Source organism: Nannospalax galili, unplaced genomic scaffold (assembly GCF_000622305.1).
Source record: "Nannospalax galili isolate Female #2095 unplaced genomic scaffold, S.galili_v1.0 scaffold169, whole genome shotgun sequence".
Lineage (NCBI taxonomy): Eukaryota > Metazoa > Chordata > Mammalia > Rodentia > Spalacidae > Nannospalax > Nannospalax galili.
This window is the reverse complement of record NW_008360327.1, coordinates 1363298-1382471: the sequence shown is the minus strand read 5'-3', so window position 1 is coordinate 1382471 and position 19174 is coordinate 1363298. Positions and strand designations below refer to the sequence as shown.

The following is a 19174-nucleotide window of genomic DNA, read 5'->3' as shown; positions in this document are numbered from 1 at the left end:
ATGGGGGTGGGGATGGGGTGGAGGTGGGGATGGAGATGGGGGTGGGGATGGGGATGGAGATGGAGATGAAGATGGAGATGGTGATAGAGACAGAGCTAGAGATGATAGACGTGACAGGGCAGAGGAGAAACTGACTGTATAAGTCACAGAGCTAGCTGAATGGTAGAGATTGCCAACCTCTAGGCTCTGTCCACTGTATCAAGCGTCACCACCTGTCAGTCCACACCCCACTATAACCACCTCCTGTTCAGCTTCCCTACCTCCTCTATACTAGCATTACTTTGTCAGATCAAGGGGTGTCCCTTCAAGCTGTGCCTTTTAATTATTTATTCATCCTTTATTGATTACAGGGTGGGATAGGGTACACATCTATTTCTTTATGTTCAAAATAAAGAATTTACTACTTGTGTTTATTACAGGTGATTTCCAGAAAACTCCTTGGGAGGCTTATTAAACCTTATTAAGCTACAGAAAATTTAGATAGTAAAATAAATCACTCGTATCTATAAACAGCACCAGCCCACCTATTATAGAGCCTCAGCTGCGCTGGCTGCCTTTTTGGGAGGTTTCCCTGCCTGGTCTGCAGCGCCCTCTTACAGCCTGCATGAGCACAACTCCCTGGGGACTAGAGACACAGTTAGCCCCCTGAGGAGCCCTGGTCACTGAAGCATTTCTGTCCCCAATGAGCTATGTCTGCAGAGGAATGGGAACTTTGCTAGTTGCATAAGAAGCTGTTTGTGAGCACTTGGGTTGTATGGTACAGTATTCTGACCCACCCTGGGAATATTTTAGTGTCTGTTATAAGACACCAATGTTGTTGCCCAGCTGACTGGTCCTAGGTGTACTGCTCCTGTACGCTATTTTCACCCTCTTGCTGAGGCTCCCAGTGTGGAAAACAGGGTGGGAAGTCAAATCTATGCAGGAGAGCCTGGGGACTTTACATTGGGCAAAAGGGGGAGCAGTGCCAAGTGAGAGGGTCACAGCCAGAACAGAGAAAGGCCAAGGGCACTTTCTGGGAAGCTCAGGAGTGCCATTAGCCCTTTTGGGGGAAGAACTACAGCTAACATCCCAGCTCTGCTCTGCAATGGATTGATGCTGTAACCTTGGATCAGCCAAGGCCCTCTTAGAGCCTTCTCTATTAGACTAGGAGTTTGTGAGGGCTCTGGTTGCCCATATACTCAGTGGTCCTATGATGTCCTTCAGATACACTGAAATATCTTGGTTTCAAGAAGGATCCTTGCATTTCAAAGTCATAAATGGCTCAACTTTGGATGTCTGGGGGATGCTGTGCCTGACTGAGGCTTCCTGTGATTTGACTTTGCCTTTTCTCTCACCCTAGGTCTTTTCAGAAACCTTGGCAGGTTACATAGGAATAGCAGTGTGAGTACACACTGGGTATTCAGATGAGTGCTCTACCGTCTGACCACATCATATCTGGTATTCTACTGGTGGTATGGAGGCTTGCTGTATCCCCTCATCCTGCTTGGAAGAAGGGTGAGGAAATTGACTCTGGGTGTGTCTTCTGTCCTCTGGACAGTGGCAGAGTGTGGTCACACAGGAGGGTGGCTACTTTTTTCAATGGATACATATTTATTGTGAACAGCCTCACAGCCCTGTATGGGGCAGGGGCACATACAGGGCCAAAAACATCCTGACCTCATGCTGGCTGCAGGTGTGTGTGGTAGATGCAGCATGCAGGAGACCGAGGACTTTGATTTGAATCCCGTCTATCTACATTGAATCTGACTGGCAATCAGGAGGTATCATATATCTGATTGGTGCCAGTCACCGTCCTAAATATTTTACTTGGGTTTCCATCTCATCTTCACCCAAACCCCTTGAGGCAACTACTGTAATCACTGTCATCTTGTTTTAAATGGGGACACTGAGGTAGAGCTGGAACTTGAAGTCGAGCAGTGGGGCTCTGAATTTCCTAAGCAACTGGCTACGCTGCCTCTCCATGCTGGGCTTTAATAAGAGGGTAGGGGCTCTGCAGGGCTTTGGCAGTGAGTTGTATCAGGGATATGAAGCCCTCAGGTAGCCAGGACTTGAGACGGAAGAGCAGAACATTCTAGAAGGAGGAAAAGCATGTGCTAGTTGAGGCCCAGAAGCAGAGCAAGCATAGTACATACAGAGGAATAGCAGCTAGTTTGGGGTGCAAGGCTTAAAGGCAGAAGACAGGTAAGTTTAGGAATATATAGGTTTGGGCAGAAGAACTTGGACAGCAGCAGGCTACCTCAGCAGGAATCAGGATAGGAAGGTGAGGCAGGGGGAGGAGGGCTCTCCCCCAAGAATCTGGACTCTGTTAAACCATAGAAGGTTCTGGATAGGAGAGATGAGCCTGGTACTATATTTGAGAACAGTATGTGCAACAGGCAGGCTAGGGGAGGGAAGAACAGTGGCAGGCAGTGAGGAGACCACATGCTCCCGCCTAGACAGCTGCTATCATTACTCAGGGCCCTCCCCGCCCTGCTCTTGCTCCAGACCTCCTGCAGGATCAGATCAGGGAGGGCCCCCAATGGGGTGATGACTGTGGGAAGAGGAGGGCAGAATCACACCCCAAGCCTGCCACAGGTGTGAGATGCCCTGACTACGCCTTGAAAAACACTCCTGCCTCCCTGCTACTGTCATCTCAATTTGGAGACAAGGCCCAGATGAGAGGTCTAGCCGGATGCTCAAAAGATTCCAATCCTGTTCCTGTTTTCCAAAGGAAATGAAACCTCAGATTTGCCTCAAACTTGCACTTTTCTTCTGAGCTAATGCCTCTACCACGAGAACCACATAGTATTTGGATGGGAAAGAACACTCTGGAAACTTGCAATTTTCGAGGTTAATTGCACAGTTACATGTAACATTATTATATAGAAAGTTTATTGCCTTAAGAAAGTCCAAGTATTTTCTCTTCCTATTTATACTCAGGTCTAGTCTCTCCTCTGCTGTAATTTCTTCCCTTGCCCACTGCACACTGAGGGTTGTTTGATGCTAGGAGCCCTTTCCAAAAATAGGGAAACTGTGAGCTGGACACTAATTTGCTGAATGACTCCAGTCAATTAACCATGCCATTGATCACTTACCAGGTGTTGGATCTGGGCTTCGAGCTGTGAGAAACTCTACAAACACTCAACTCCTGTTCTAGGGGACTTCTGGCTTCACAGAGCAGGAATAGCTTATCCATAGCCAAATATTACAGGGCAATAGAACAATAAAGAATCCACTGTGGGCGGGGCCTGCAATCAGGGATCTGGGAGCCTGTGAGTCATAGGTGGCTGTCTGGACAGGTTCCTAAGGCCAGGCCATGGTTATGGTCATGGAGAAGATTCATGACAGCACACAGCAAGGCTGGTACTCCTTCCTTCCCTCTGCTGTTTGCCCTCAGCCACAGAGGCTCAGCACCAAGGACTAGCATCTGGCAAGCTACACCTTCTAGCCAACATTATGGAAAAGGCACCCCCACTACCACCAATCCATTTGCTCTGAGAATTTTGATCTTCAAGCATGGAACTCTCCCCAGCCCTCCCCAACCAAAGAAGCCTGGCTGATCTACCCATGACTTAGAATGGGCGCAAAGTTTCCTCTTACCCAGGATAGCTGCTTCTTTTTGATGTCTCATAATCAGAAATGTTGAGTAAGAAATGTAAGATTAAAAAGTTAGAAATGAGCTGGGAAATCATTGCTTGCAGATGATATGACTGGGTGCTTTCGTACACTAATAGCAGGCAGGCTCAAATGCATTAGACAGTACCACTTAGTAGGCAACAAAAATAGAAGAAACACCTAGGAAAAAGAAATGTATAGGATCCATAGCAAAAATGTTTTAAGCACTTTTCAAAAGATTTGTTTAGTCAATAGAAAGATATCCTGTTCTTGGATAGTAGGTATAAATACCCCTTAAATTATTCAACAGATGCAATATGATACCACTAAAAACATCAGCCATGATTTCTATTATTAGATAAGCCCATTCTAAAGTTCTTATAGAAAAATAAGCATTTTAGACGCGTCAAGAAGATTTTGAAACAGATGATTAATAGGAATACCCCTGCACAGAGAAAACTTACCAGAAGGAAAACATATTGGAGATCCACACAGTAAAATATTTGTCTGGATCATAAACAGGCAAAGACCAATGGAAAGCCATGGATTCACATTAATTCATGTACATATGAACTTAACATCTCATAAAGATAGAATTTAAAATTTTGTCTTAAGATGCATTTTCAATAAATGGGGTTGGGACAACTGGTCAATTATGTAGAAAACAAAATACAATAAAATAAAATTCGGATCCTTTCCTCATACCTTATACCAAAATTAATTAAATGACATAGCAAAGATATAATTTTCTAAAAAAACAGTGAAAATATTGGAGTTATTTTATGATCACCAAGACAACAAAACCCATCATAAAAGATTGATATCTGTCTCAACAATGTTGAAAAATTGTACACATAAAAAACCCATAACAGAATCAATATACAAAATACTTGAAAAATATTTTCAAAACATATGATGAAAGCCTAATTTCCTTTATGGAGAGAGCACTTACATCAAGAATCAGAAGAGGCTTACAGCTTATCAGAAAATATAACCCCAAAACACCACAAAAATCAATCATAGAAAAATAAACAAAAATATTCTTTAAATGTACAAAAAATGCTCAGCATTATTCAGCATCTCAGAACAAAAATTCAGTGGAGGGGCTGGGGAGATGATGGCTTGGCAGCTAAGAGCATGTCTGCTCTTCAAAGGACTTGAATTCAGTTCCCAGTACACCTATCAGGTAGCTCACAACCACCTGTAACTCTATCTCCAGGGACGTAATGTCCTCTTCTGGCCTCTGCAGGCACTACACTCACATGCACACACATTAAAAAAATCTTAAAAAATGAAATGGGTTCCAATTTTTGCATATCTGATAAGCAAAAAATAAAAAATTCTGATGACCCAGCAATTTCCCCTACTGACCTTTCAGTTTCATGACTGCATGTGCTTGATTTTTACACATATTATCCCTGCAGCATCATTAACTAGAAGCAAACAGTATATCCGTCAGTGTCAGCTGGCCAGATATATCATAGGGTAGTACTCAGGCATTAAAAGAATAAAGCAATTTGAGCATGGTCATACACACCTGTAATCTCGGCACTTGGGAGGCTGAGGCAGGAGTATGCTGAGTTTGAGGCCAGACTGAAGGACAAGTGAGACTTTGACTCAAAAGGAGGAGTTGGGGAACAGATATATGGAGAAATATCTCTTAGATTTTTCATTAACTGCAAAGCATGCTGCTTAGCCCGTGACTTGTTCTCATGTTTGGAAAGAAAAGATGCTTCCACGTAGGTACATAGTGGCTCACAGCTGCCTGACTTCATCTGGTTACTAGCTGTTTCTGAGGAGTAGTTGTAGAGCTGCCAGGGAGGGGTTGAATGCAAATCAATTGTCTTGTATATACCCTTTGGTAGTACTTTAAAACCATTACTATTAAAACTGTAGAATACATTCTCCTTTCCCAAACTGATAAATCATCTTTGGAGGTTTTATTTATTTATTTGTTGGTTTATTTATTTATTTATTTATTTATTTATTTATTTATTTATTTATTTTGATAAATCATCTTTGGAGGTTTTATTTATTTATTTGTTGGTTTATTTATTTATTTATTTATTTATTTATTTTATGTGTACGAGTGTGCTGCCTGCATGTATGTGAGTACACCCATGTCGTGCAATGCCGTGGAGGTCAGAAGAGGGCTTCGGATTCCCCTGGAACTGGAGTTAAGGATGGTTCGTAGCCGCCATGTGGGTGCTGGGAATCGAACCCAGGTCCTCTGCAAGAGCAGTCAGTGCTCTTAACTGCTGAGCCATCTCTCTAGCTCCCTTTCGAGTTTTTTGTAATGTCTGGTCATTGTTGATTGGCTCTGGGTCTTTTGACTGTGCTATCTTGGTTTTTCTGTTTGCTAACTATAGTGAATGATTTGGGTGACTGTGGGGACCAGAGGAGAACATGGGGAGACCAGGTTCTGGTCACCAGCACATGTTATAGGTTACAATGGCAGGATGTTAGGGTGGCTGTGCTCTGTTCATCACCATCTGCTACCCAACAGTAACCCTGTGCTGGATAGGTGGACCATAAACCGGATCTGGGTTCCTTCAGCACAGGATTCCAGCCTGAGGGCTTGGCTGCTGCTTACAGTCTTCCAGTGAGGCACTTGTGTGACACAAGACTGCCCATTCATTGTCCCTGCTTTACAGATGCTGCCCTGTGCACAAAGGCTGAAGTAACTCCCTCAAGCGCCCACCCAGGAAGAGGCTAAGCCTCTCCCCCCACATTGTCACTTCTCAACTGTGCTTTTTCCCATGAGTCTCTTGAAGGCATCCTACCATCTCGGTTGCCCTAAGTCTGGTCTTGATCTTATTTTTGCCTCTCTTTAAAGCAGGTCTCTGAACTGCCCTCCAAATACACCATGTCCATTTTGGCCTCAGGGCCACCTAATCTTTTGATCTGCCTAGACCTGCAGCCCCTCTTCTTTCTGTCTCTGTCTTAAAGATTTATTTATTTATACATCTTTATGTGTGTAAGTATTTGCCTATATGTTATGTATGTACACCTTGCATGTGCCTGGTGTTTGTAGAGACCAGAGACAGCACTGGATCCCCTGGAGCTGGAATTATAGACAGTTGTGAGCTGCCATGTGGGTGCTGGGAACTGATCCCACATCCTTTGCAAGAGCAGTAAGTGCTCTTAACCACTGAGCCATATCTCCAGCCCCTACAGCTCTTTTCTATAAAGTGCTCAGATTCTGGTATTTGGTTACAGCAACAGAACATGGCCTAAAGTAGTATGTGAACAATGTGTTGTGTATGTTCACACATAGAATACTTACAAACATACTGAAACTCACTATCACACCCCTGCATGCCCATGTGAGCAATTCCAAATGTTCCCAATGTGTGGAGAGGAAGGGAGAGGAGGGCCTGGAGAGGTCTGCTATTACACCCAGTGCTCCTCATGATTTATTTACTTGCTCCACACCCTTTCCAAAAATATTTCTTCTAAAGCCAGAGTGACAAGCCCCCTTTCAACTTTCCTGATGGTCATTTCTAAATAGATGGTCTGCTTAACCCCACAGAACAATTTAGGAACTTAAGAATCAAGAAAAATACTATGGAGAGAGCCGCTACTGCAGCTTCTAAAAGAGCCCTGGCCAAGTACCTCCTGGAGCTCGAGCCACTGACCCCTCCCTGGAGACTCGTCTCCAAGACAACCCAGTCCTTTTCCTTGGAGGCAGCTTGTGGGAGGATGTGACCCTTCCTGCTCTGTCTCCAGCTCTTTCCTAGGTTGGTGGGTGATTTTTCCAGGCCAGTAGACACGGTGGAAGGGAGGAGGAAAGCCCTGTACAATGGCATTGGGCGGAAGCAATTGGGCCCAGCTCTGGCGGGGTGGGCGGAGGTGACCAAAGATGCAATTACAACCGAGCCCATCCTCTCCCACAAGACCATTTTAACCGAGGGGAATAAAGAGCCAGCTCATCCGCCCTCTGATTTGGGTCAGATGAGATGAATTTTTAGCATTTCTGGGGAGTCTTTTGCCAGTGGGGAAAGCAGAGGGGAGAAGTGGGGGTGGTCAGGAATAAACAAATGTGCTGCATTTCTTCGAAGAAAGGGCAGTGCCACTGATGAAGTTTGCACTCACTTCCACCAATCAGGTCTTTGTTGCGATGTTCACCAAACCTTTGTGGCCAGGTTAAGTCCTAAGCTTTACCTGTGTCTCTCCCTTTGCTCTTGATGTCATGAATCAGCTCCACTGGCTCCCAGGGTGTCCTGCTGGGCTCCACCTGCCTACCTTGTTTGATTGCCTCCTGCTGTTTCCTTTGATCACCAGCATGTCCAATTCCTACCACCTTGGCTTTGCTCATTCTGTTCCCTCAGCTAACATGCAGTCCTCTCCCTGACATAGGTGTCTGTCCTTTGTGTTTCAGTCTTCTCTCTTGCCCTCTACTGCCATGGACCTGGAGAGAGGAAGGAGCAGTAGGTCTGAGATCTGAGGCAGCCCGCAGGGCTTTGGTGATGAGCATTGGCTAGCCAGACATCCCTTTAGTGCATGGGGTGAGAGGATCCACCAAGAAGGGAGAGAAATGTAGCCCAAGCCAGCTGCAGCTGCTTTAAAGATAGAAACTGAGCCCCTCAGAGTGCTGAGGCTATGTGGGGCGAGGCAGAACTGCAAACATTCTGGCTCTTCATGCCAACAGATTTACCACTTGCTGAGAGAGGTGGGATGCAGTTGTGAAGCCTCAGCTGTTAGAACATCCTTATTGAAACTTCCCTGGAACAGTGTACACCCAGGGGAGATGGTGTGCACCCAGGAGGGATGCTGCACTAAGGGAAGGAGGAGTACCGGAGGTGGTCTTCAGACCTATCAGCCCCCCAGCTCATCTATATGGTGAAGAAGCAATTACACACACACACACACACACACACACACACACACGCACACACACACATGTATGCAGGGCTGGTTTTCAAAATGTGATAGGGTGGGGCTGACCCATCAAAAGTGGGTGTGGAAGTGTTTCTGAGTCCCATAGGGAGGGGATAGTAAAGACGTCCATCTTCAAAAGGACAGGACCACTGGAGGGGAGCATAAGAAAGGCTGGTTTCTCTACACCTGCTGTTAGACTGGGCATAGAGCTTTCTATCAATAGAGGACAGTGTCTGTGGCTTAGTGTTAGCCACATGTGTGGCTGCTTTCCTTGAAGTAGTCAGTCTCACCTCTGCCATGGTGAGGAGGGAAAGATTCTGGGGCATAACTGATGAAGGGCAGTAAAGCCGTCAGTAAATAGCAAGCGCTGGTGTAGGCTTTGCCCTTCCAGGAAGGCTGGGCTGGACACTCATGGTCCATCTACTTATCTGTGGTGAAGAAAGAGAAATGCTAAACCAGAACATTTACTAAATGTGGGCTAAATCTCTGCAGGAAAAAAATGAGAGTCTTATTTCTTCTGATTAAACAGTTTATAAATCAGGATAGAAAGGATTTCCTTAGAAGCCGAATAGTGGGGCCCAATAGTGTTTCAATATTGCTGTAATTCCAGAGCACCACTATGGAACATTTCATTTGTTCCTTAGCATAGTGCCTGTCCCCTTTATCCATGGGGGATATGACCCCAGACCTGCCAGGCACCAAGGCTTGCACACACACACTGTTTCTTGCACACACAGTTTCTTGCACACACACTCCTCAGTTTCTTCTATGTGTAAGCAGCTGTGCTAGAGTTCAGCTTCTAAGTTAGTCACAATAAGAGAGGAACAACAACAAGAAGAGAATAATTATAACAATGTGTTGCAATAAACTTATTGAAAATCTATGAATTATTTATCTCTAGATATTTCCATTTAATATTTTAGGACTGTGGCTGACCCTGGGCAACTGGAACTGCACAAAGTGAAACTTCAGCGTAATTACATTCGGAGACTGAGATGCGAGGGGACACCTGGAAAGAGCTTGGCCCCCTTGGAAGGGCATAGGACAATAGTTCCTTGTGTCAGGTAGTAAGATGGCTTCTTTTATCCTTATAGTCTTAATCCTTATGAGAACACGGTGAGATGGTGCATTTATTCCCATTTCGTACTGCAAGAAGGAGGTTGTGAGTAGTTAAGTCACAGCCCAGGGCAGCAGCAGGTCAAGGCCCGGTCTGTTCTCAGAACACACCGAGAAGAGCAAAGATGGCTGGGAGAACTGGGATTGTTGTCTATGAATATCAGATGGCAGTTCTGGGGATGTCAGGTTGGATCAGATCTTCTAGTCAAAGGTGTGGAGGCTCAGAGAGAGAAAAGCCACATCTACCTCGTTAAAGTGAAAAGCAGTCTCTCTCCCCATCATGGCCAGGATGCTTGTGCTGGCATTGAGACTGCACACCTGCCCTAGGGCTCTGTTGTGCCACCCTGCTTAGCTCTCTACTGAGGGAGCAGACTCAGGCATCAGGGAGTAGGAGAAGTTGGGGTCTCTGCCAACTGACTCCCCAGAAAGACTTTAAAGACACCACACCTCACCCTTAAGAGACTCTTGCCTCCTTCCCACCTCTCAAGTCCAGAGGTGTGATCAAGCCTCAGTGTTTCCAGAACTTTCCAGGCATAAGCTCCAAAAGTCCCACATGCCATAAATCTCAGTCCAGGGCAAGCTTTGATGATTGGTCACCCCACACCACCCACCTCCTGGCCTTTAAGGATCACAGGACTCCTCCACCAAACACTGCGGGGCATTTGCACCCACACCCTTGACATGCTGCCCACTCTATTCGATACCAAAGAACTGCTGTCACCTGGGTTGCCCAATTCTTGTACTTTCTGCCTTAGCTGTAAGGAGGGAGTCCCCTGCCTTGGGGATCTCAAGAGGACAAGGAGGGGCAGAGAGTTGGAAGACAGAATGTGATGGAAATGGATGGAAAGGTGGGAAGGGAGGTGAATGAAACTGAATGGTGGAGAAAAAGAAACAAAGAGAAAGAGACAAGACACACAGAAAGAGAGAAAGGTGGGGTAGAGCAAGGAAGGGATGGTCAACGCTGGACGTGGATGGGCCCAGGGTCTCCACAGGTGTTCTCTAGGGTTATAGGGGTTACATGACTCAGCGTCCCCACTTTGAAGTTCTGGAGTTTATACAGGTGAAGGCAAGGGCCTCCACTGCAGAAACCATTTGGGGCTCTGTGCACTACTGACACCTTCCACGGTCTCAGGTGCATGGCAGAATCATAGGTGTTCCTTAATAAGGATGGTGACAGTCCTGATATTGATCTCTGGCAATCGAGTCCTCTTAAGTAGGTCTTTCCGAGTCAGTGTCAACACAAAGTTGGGTAATTATCTTGGAAATATGAGCAGCCTGGCCAGGAAGATGAGAAGGTGGCCCAATCCCTTGGGAAGGAGAATTAGGGCTGGCTCCCTTCATATGTAGGTGGCATGGGATGAGGTAACTGGAAGGTACCTCTTTGAGTTCTACCCAACCCACCTTTCTACCAGCCTTCTGAGAAGCCACCCAGCCTGCCGTCTGGCTGCTGGGAATTCCTACCAGCAGAGATTTGAACAGGGGGCCCTGCACCAAAGTTAGTCCAGAATATCTGGACTGACCCCAAAGTTATACATACAAGTTCATCAAATCAATGGTGTGTCTCCTTAGAAGACCTAGGGAACCTGTCCATGGAGCCACTGTGACAGCTTTGGTAGTAGTAAGCAGCACTCTGCCTCCCACTGAGGGTGAGGCTGGCCCTCCTACTCCCACTCCTCACAGCGAGTTCATGAGCTTGTCACTGGCCCAGCCAGCTGGACATGGAGGCCAGGACTGTGAATCTTAAGTGACAGCTAGCTGCTGTGTTGTATCATTCATTGGCTACTGTGAACTTGGAATGACACAATCATTGGGGATACCTGAACCTCAGGGCCTTGCTGGAGATTATTAGTGGACAGGAGACATTAATACCCTACCCCCAAGAAAGCCCCTAGTAAGGAGGCCTGCACACCTGTTTAACTGTATGTGTCCTGCTTTGCTTTTGTTGTTTGTTTTGGTTTAAGTTTTTTTGTTTGTTTTTTGAGACAGGGTCTCTTATAACCCGGACTGATTTTGAACTTGTAGTGGAGGATAGCCTTGAATTCTCGATCTTCCTCTCTCTACCTCCCAAGCATTGAGATTCCAAGTGAGTACTACCAGGTCTGGCTTAGTCCCTCTGCTTTGCTGAGGCCTCTCATCCTGCCACAGGGGTGGGACATGTACACCTTCAGGAACACTGGCTTAGAGCTGTGCTTTCCAAACTCTGAGTCCTAAAACTCACAAGTAATGACATTTTCACGGCACACAGAGGTCTGAGGGTTCACAGGAAGTGCTGGTAAGTACAGCTGACAGGAGAGCTGGGGAGTCAGTATCTGCTACTGCCTGGGAAGCTCTGAAATGGACAGGTTTGGGGGCAGAAGCCTACAGGCCTGACCTCAGGCCCTGGCACTGCCTTAGATTCTTTCCAGGGACACACAGGTAACTCTGGTTGTCTGAGGCCTCTTCTGCCATATAGCATAACCTCCCTACATGGCTCCTCTAGAAGTAGTCTCATCAGAGGATGTTCCTGCTATCAGACGTAGGGACAGGGCAGGCAGCTCACCTCCCAACCTACTTGCTACCCTGGGGTTATCTCAAGGTCAGAACTTGCCAGCTGTGCCCTCTGCCCACCATTCCCAATAGGGTGAGGCAGGCCTCTCTAGAGCCTCCTGTCTTCAGTATTTGGTGTTGGCTCTGTCCTTCACCTGTTAGCTGGGCATCATCTTCTTACTGGGCTAAATCCTTGGCACCAATGAAACACATCTCCAGAGGCCCCACAAACCCCACAGGGCATCCCTGGGCCTTGAGCTCCACTATCCCGGGTTTGTGGCCCCATCTCCAAAGGTCAGCATCTTTCCATAGCCCACCTCATCCTGCCTCTTTGGATCAGTCTCTGGTCAACATGACATCACATGTATACACCCCAGTGATAGGGTGCTGCCAAGCCCCCGGAGGATGGGGGTAATGTGTTACTAATAAGATCAGTCATTGTAACTTGGATTTGATTTAAAGTAAAATTGACTTCACACATCATATTTAATGCTGAGCAAGAGGCCAGTGTGCAGAAATCATATCTGTAGATTATGACATTAAGTGTGGGAATCCAAGCATAAAGGAAGAGCTACAAAATTATAGATAACAGCAGGACCTGGGTATTAATCCAAGGAGTTGGCAGCCACTGGGAGGCCTCCAGCTCTTCACTCTACTTTGAGGCAGAGTCAATTTATAGTCTCTCTCCTGTTTCTAAGAGCTTAACGGCTGAGGCTGTAGGTTGGAGTTGGGGCACAGCTGCATACTTGGAGGAGGGTCTTCCTTTAGCCATGTGGAAGACAGGAAGGAATGGACATGAGGAATCAGGTTTAAGATCTGGACATGAGGAGCCACGTTTAAGATCTATCTCTGTTCTCTGCCAACATGTGTGACTTACAAAGAGTGGTTGGCCCCCTGTGAGTCACAGATTCTCTTTGTGAGTGAAGGAGCTGGGCTTTACCTGGAAGGTCTAGTTACAGTTTTGCAAGCCACAAGACTACAAGGAAAACAGCAATGGCAGGATGTCTATGGACCGATGCATGAGCTGTCTGCTCTATTCTATTGATGGTTAGTTTTTCACATCAAGCTGACAAGGCAGCTCAATACTTGGTCAAACACAAATAGATGTAGCAGTAAAGTTTTTTCTTTTTTTAAAGATGAGATGAACATTTAGATTTAGTAGATTTTGAGTAAAGAAAATTATTTTATGTAGGTGGGCCTTACCCAGCCAGTTGAAGGTAAGAGAAAAAGATTGAGATCCCCAGAGGAGAAGAGACTTCTGTCTCCAGCCAGTCTTCATCAAGTTGCAGCATCACTACTGGACTTTGGACCTGCCCAGCCCCATAATTCTCTCTCTCTCTCCTCTCTCTCTCCTCTCTCTCTCTCTCTCTCTCTCCTCTTTCCTCCTCTTCTTCCTTCTCCTCCTCCTCCTTCCTCTCTTCTCCTCCTCCTTCTTCTTCTTCTCTCTCTCTCTCTCTCTCTCTCTCTCTCTCTCTCTCTCATACACACTCATACATGTACTCACTCACACAAATACTCTTGGTTTTATTTTTCTGGACAGCCCTGATTAATACAACATGGCTGGGTAAAGTCAGTGGCAATGAAACTCAGGCTCTGTAGGTCTTAGGCTACATATTACACCGTAAGAAAAACAAGCGAGCTATATCTGACTCTGGGGATGGGGCAAAGGCCTCAGTATCTTTAAGCACCCCAGGCCTCTTCAGCTGCAGCCAGGTTTTCTGGCTGAGTGCTTACCACAGTCACTTTGAAGCTGATTAAAGCTGGACATTCCAGGGTTGGAGAGATGGCTTAGTGGTTAAGAACACTAGATGCTCTTGCAGGAGCCCTAGGTTCAGTTCCCAGCACCCACATGGAGGCTAACAATTGTCTGTTACTTCAGTTCCAGAGAATCTGACACCCTCTTCTGGTCTCTTCTGGCATTGCATGGCATGGGTGCACTTACATACATGCAGGCAAAATACTCATACACATAAAAAACAACAACTGGATGTTCCCTTTCCCTAGGACTCATGTAGGAATCAGAATGTTTACCTGGGCTCCTAGCCTAGTACCTCTAGATTTAGCAGACTCCCAGCACATGCCTGGGACAGGCACTCTAAAGTTCAGGAGTTTTGGGTATGGGCTACTGACAGTCCACAGTTCTATGGTCTGAATCTTGGGGCCAGAGCAACTGCCTCCTTTCTGGTTGAGACTGAAGCTATGGCAGCAGGAGAAGCTTACAGGGCTCTGAGTCTGAAGGAGAGCTCAGCCAGTAAAGACTCAGATTCCTCCTGTTTCCACCAAGGGCATGCTCCCTCCAAGTAGCCTGCTTTAGCTACTCAATGGCATTCAGGGTGGTCTATCGACCTCAGTGTCCCCAATCCCAGGGCAGGACATGGACCTGGGGTCTATGTGTTTCTGTTGCCTGACTGAATCCACACCCACAATGGCCTATCGCCAGCAGGCTCATCCCTATCCAGGTGTTTCTGTGGGTGGCACATCTCTGGCTTTTCCCAACTCTCCCCTGCACCATCAGAAAATGTCCTTCCCTTCCTTTTTGTCATACCTTGTAGCACTGTGCAGGGACCAGAGGCTGCCACTCTTTTTGGAGGAGCCTCCCTGATTCTGTTCTGCAATCTATTCTCTCTAATCACAGCCTCAGCTAGACTCCATCAGCTCAGGAGAGCTACTTACAGTAGTGCCTCCATGAAGTAGACATGCTTTCCCCAGATGGGGAGCATCCAGTGGACAGTTCAGGCATATTAACTAGAAGCTTCGAGAGTTCCCTAGCTGTGGTCAACCAAGGCTCCAGGGAGCCAGATGGCTCTCAGCCCCCTTCACCATTTACCTGCATCCTCTGCTGTCTGGGACCAGGCTTTGTGCCACAACATACATCATCTTAAACTCTATTTCTTCTAGTGTCAAAGCTGTGATCTTAACTACCAGAGTGCAAGGCTTCCACTGTACTGAGACTGCGGCCTGAGGAAGGTTCTGCTCTGACCCTGACACAGGCAGGATGAAGGGCACAACTGCATGGAGGCTGTGCATCAGAAAGACTGCTCTACTGCATGGCAGGGGACTAGAGTTGACAGTGTTACACTACTTATGTCAAAGCAACTGGAAGGGGTGGCTTTGAGAGTTCTCCCCATAAAAATGATAAATGTTGGAGACAGACTTCTAAATGCCTGATGTGATCACTCCATAACATTGTATCCCATAAATATGTACAATCATATGTCAAAATGAAAAGCAAAATAAAGCTTCAAAGCAGGGGGAATGATCAAGCAATCCATTCTACCAGATTTACAATGAGATTTTAAATCTGACCTTTTGTGAGAAATTATGAAAGACCCTAGGTAAAGCCAAAAACATTCCTGCTCTTTCACAGCTGTACTACTGTTTTGCTAATGTGTTTGAATAAAGAAAAAAAAAGCCTATGGCTGAGTGGCTAGGAATGACTGAGAGAATCAGGTTCAGCCTCTGCAACAGGCGTGGAGGGCGGCAATGTGCCAGGTACTCTCCTGACCCTCTGTGCTTGGCTTTCAATGGGTCCTGGCAAGAGTCCTAGAATCATGGGACCATTACACAGACAGCACAACAGAGGCTCAGGGAGCTGAACTCACCCAAGGTGTCAGTGCTCCTGTGCAGCAGCGTGAGGGCCTCAGGTAACTTCAAGTAGCACCAAGTCATGTCACAGAGGCAGAAAGGGCCACACCTCTTTAGTCACTCAGTACATACCCTGTGGGCCAGGCATCAATAGGCTTGCAGCAGCAAACACAAGTTCAAGCCACAATGAATCTACAGTCTAGCAAGTGGGGGTGGGTGGGGTTAACTTGCTGATTCAGGACCAGAGGCAGCAGAAGGAAGAGAAGGAGGAAGGCTGCCCAATCCTCATGGATGTGAGCCAAGGGTGCAACAAGTTGGAAAGAGCCGGGCCCATCTCAGTGTGGGGGCTTACGACAAGCAAACAAGCCTGAAGAGGGGAAGAGAGAATTTCGCTCTCTGTGGGGAGTGTATTTTTAGGATGGCAGAAGGTGGGAGGTATTTTTAGGATGGGCTGTTCTTCCTATTACCCTACAACCCCTCCCTGTGGGGAAGGGAGGGAAGTGGCACTAGGTGGTGCTGGAGGGGGTGGGGTGGGTGTCAGGTGGCATACTCTGCAGAGGAGGTGGCTCTAGACCTTATCCTTGGATTGGGGCCGCAGGTATTAGACCCAGACCAGACCCCTAACTACCTCCTCTCCACAGCCACTTCCCTTTTGGGACCAGAGCCTGTTATTGCCCCCCACCCTCTGCAACATCCCTATTCTCCCTTCAGGATGACCTGAAAGGGAAGTTTATAAGAGGAAAAGGAATGAAAAGGATCCCATTTAACAGCACACACTGGGCGGAGGAACTTCCTGACAGGAACCCATGTGGAAACCAGGCCCAGCTTGGCCATGGAAAACTGGTTTGGCTCAGGACTGGCCAGAGTGGACAGGAGACCTCGGGCAGCTGTACGTCGCAATTAAACTGGCCTTGTCCAAGTTTGCTTTCTTTCTTGTATCCTTGAAGCAGGCAGACTCTATAATAATCTGCATACCACAGGGGGAGAAAGGTACCATTTCTTTTAAATCTAGGGAAGAGGAACCCACCCTTACTGAGGTCACAGAGACATGAACAGCAAATCGGGAGCAGATGCAGGCAGCTAAGCAAGGCCAGAGAACAGAGCCATTGCCACCAGGCACGCAGCCTGAGTCACCGGGTGGGGAGGGCAGGCGGTGGTGGGCAGGGCTGGCTGTCTTTATTCTTGGGGTTGGGTGTGGGGTTCAGGAAACAATGCAAACAGAAGAGTCCTCAGGGCTGGGACAGGCATAGGGATGGAATGGGCACGGGGCTGGGCAGGTACAGACAGGAACCCAGCAGCCTGTTCTTAGGGCCCAAGAATCACAACAGGCCCCGAATCTGACTGGAAGGTCTCCCGCCACCCATGCCTTGCTCCCTTACACCCACCCTAGCAGACCTTTCTGTTCCTTTTATCCAGGACTAAGCCTGGCTACAGTTGTCTGTCCTGGTCTCCAGCCCTTTCTCTAAAGGCCAGTGGCTGGGAGAAGAGGACTGGTATGGGTATTTCAGTCTCTGCCCATCTCTGCTGGTCTTCTATACCACATTTCAGTAATGCCCCATCTTCTTCCCTTACTTTTCCCTGCCTCTCCACTTTGCCTCCTGCACTCTCCAACAGAAGAAACACTGGCTCCTTAGGGCCAAGACTCAGTGCCAGCCTGCCTGGCCCCAGCTGCAGTAAGTATTCAGGCCTCACTCCAGCCTTTTTAAAGATCATCCTCCACCTGGGTCAACCATTCTGAGAGGTCACTTTTTGCCCATGTAACACTGCTCCTCAGAACATGAGCTCTCAGGAGTAGGGGTCTCCTCTGTTGTAGTGGCCCTCTGGCCGCCAATCAGAGGGCTGGGAAGATAACAGGGGCTTAGCAGGTGCTTGTCATATAACAGAGAAGGCCCACCAGATATTGGGGTGGCCCACAGACAGCACTGCAGTTTAGAGTACCGCAGTACTGTGTACCCAATGTGCTGGAGCTGCCTCAGGGACATCCCTGTGCAAGAGGAGGGCTGTCATGATGGTTTTTACCCTGTTCTTCCAGCATTCCTGAACCTTCCAGAAGTAGAAGTGAGGGAAGAGTGAAGATGTTTCCCCTAGGGCATGACTAAACACAGAGGCCCATAGCTCTGGGACGATAGAGGGAAGTGGCCCTTGGCTGAAAGGACCTCAAATCCAGGTCCCCTGCTGTCAAAGTCCTCTATCCCCAGTGATGCTTTTCTGATGGGTCACACAGTTATTGGCATACTGTCACCTTGTTATTCTCAAATTTCCATTGACCTTTTGATCCCTCTAGTTAATTAAACTCATATCTTTGCCAGCATCAAAACAGGCCACCCGTTAGTGTTCCAAGGGAGGGAGATGGCAGAAGGAGTAGGGAGAGAAAAGGGGTTTGACACTGTCTCCAGGGCTCTACTGTCTCTACCCTGCCTCTCCTGCCTCACAGTGCTGTGGTCATGTTAGGAAAGAGGTGCACATATGAGCTGCAGAGACATGCATGTGCACTGCCATAGGCTGCATGGACAGCCTCAACGGATTTCGGTTGCCCCTCCTCATCCTCTCCCTTCCAAGTCCCATCTTGTTCCATGAGACACAAAGGACACAAGCCCCAAACAGGTTCCTCATTATCAGCTACAACTCCTTGTATTCATGTCCATGGAGGCTGATGATGTGATAAAGGGTGTCTAGGCCTGTACCTAACAAGGCGAAGCAGGATGAAGTGGCAGCAGCTAGCCCAAAGAAGAACCAAGCTCTCCTGATGTCTGGATGTCCAGCAAACCCCCCAAAGCCCTTCTTCCCCCACTGTGGGCTTCACTGAGTCACCAACTCAACAGCTGCATAGTTCTGGGTTAATTTGTCTGATGGCACATGGGGGACTTCACCTGCCTCTCAGGGAAAGTAAGAACTCTCAGGCCTGCCTCAGGGTGGGAGGGGCAGGAGGCTCTTTTCTGCCTTTCCCAGCCTTGGTTTTGTCCTCTCTGCAATTTGAATGTTTGAATGTGGGAATGGTCCAGTTAAACAGAGGGCAATTGGGGTCCACCTGCCCCGTGGCTAATCCCTCAGCACCTGCAGAAATCGGAAACATGATGGAGACGCCCATCCTCCCCATTGCCTGTTCTCTGGAGCCCTAGCTCTCCTAGAGTGAACACATAATCCATCTACGTGCCTTAAGAGGGGCTTGGCACGCAGGCCCAGCAATGCTCTCACCCCACCCTCCCTTCACTGCTCCTGTGCCTCCCTGCACCTGCTGGGCAGATTCAGCACAGGCGGGCTGAATATTCACTGGTGTAACCTGAAGCCAGCACACTAGGGGCTCTTTACATTTCAGCCTCAGGTAAATCATGACTTAGTATTCTTGTGGTGAGTTCCATGATGCCCAACACACAGTAGGTACCAACTATCTGTAGAGTGAATGAAAGAAAGCAAACATTCACAGCTAGTTTTTTTTTTTTTTTTTTTTTTTTAAGTTTTACCTAATTTTAAA

The 19174-nt window shown here is 47.4% G+C and overlaps 1 protein-coding gene across 6 annotated transcripts in view; it reads right to left on the bottom strand.

Annotated features, from left to right (window-relative positions):
* Positions 1 to 19174, bottom strand: part of Zbtb7c (zinc finger and BTB domain containing 7C) — a 393754-nt gene that overhangs the window by 19685 nt on the left and 354895 nt on the right. Inside the window, exon 1 of one of the 6 annotated variants that reach the window (XM_029560104.1) lies at positions 3075 to 3141. The exons of the other annotated variants lie outside the window; for them this stretch is intronic. The gene's annotated coding sequence lies outside the window, so the exon portion shown is untranslated. Of the gene's footprint in view, positions 1 to 3074; positions 3142 to 19174 lie in introns of those variants that run through there. 6 annotated transcript variants of the gene reach the window in all.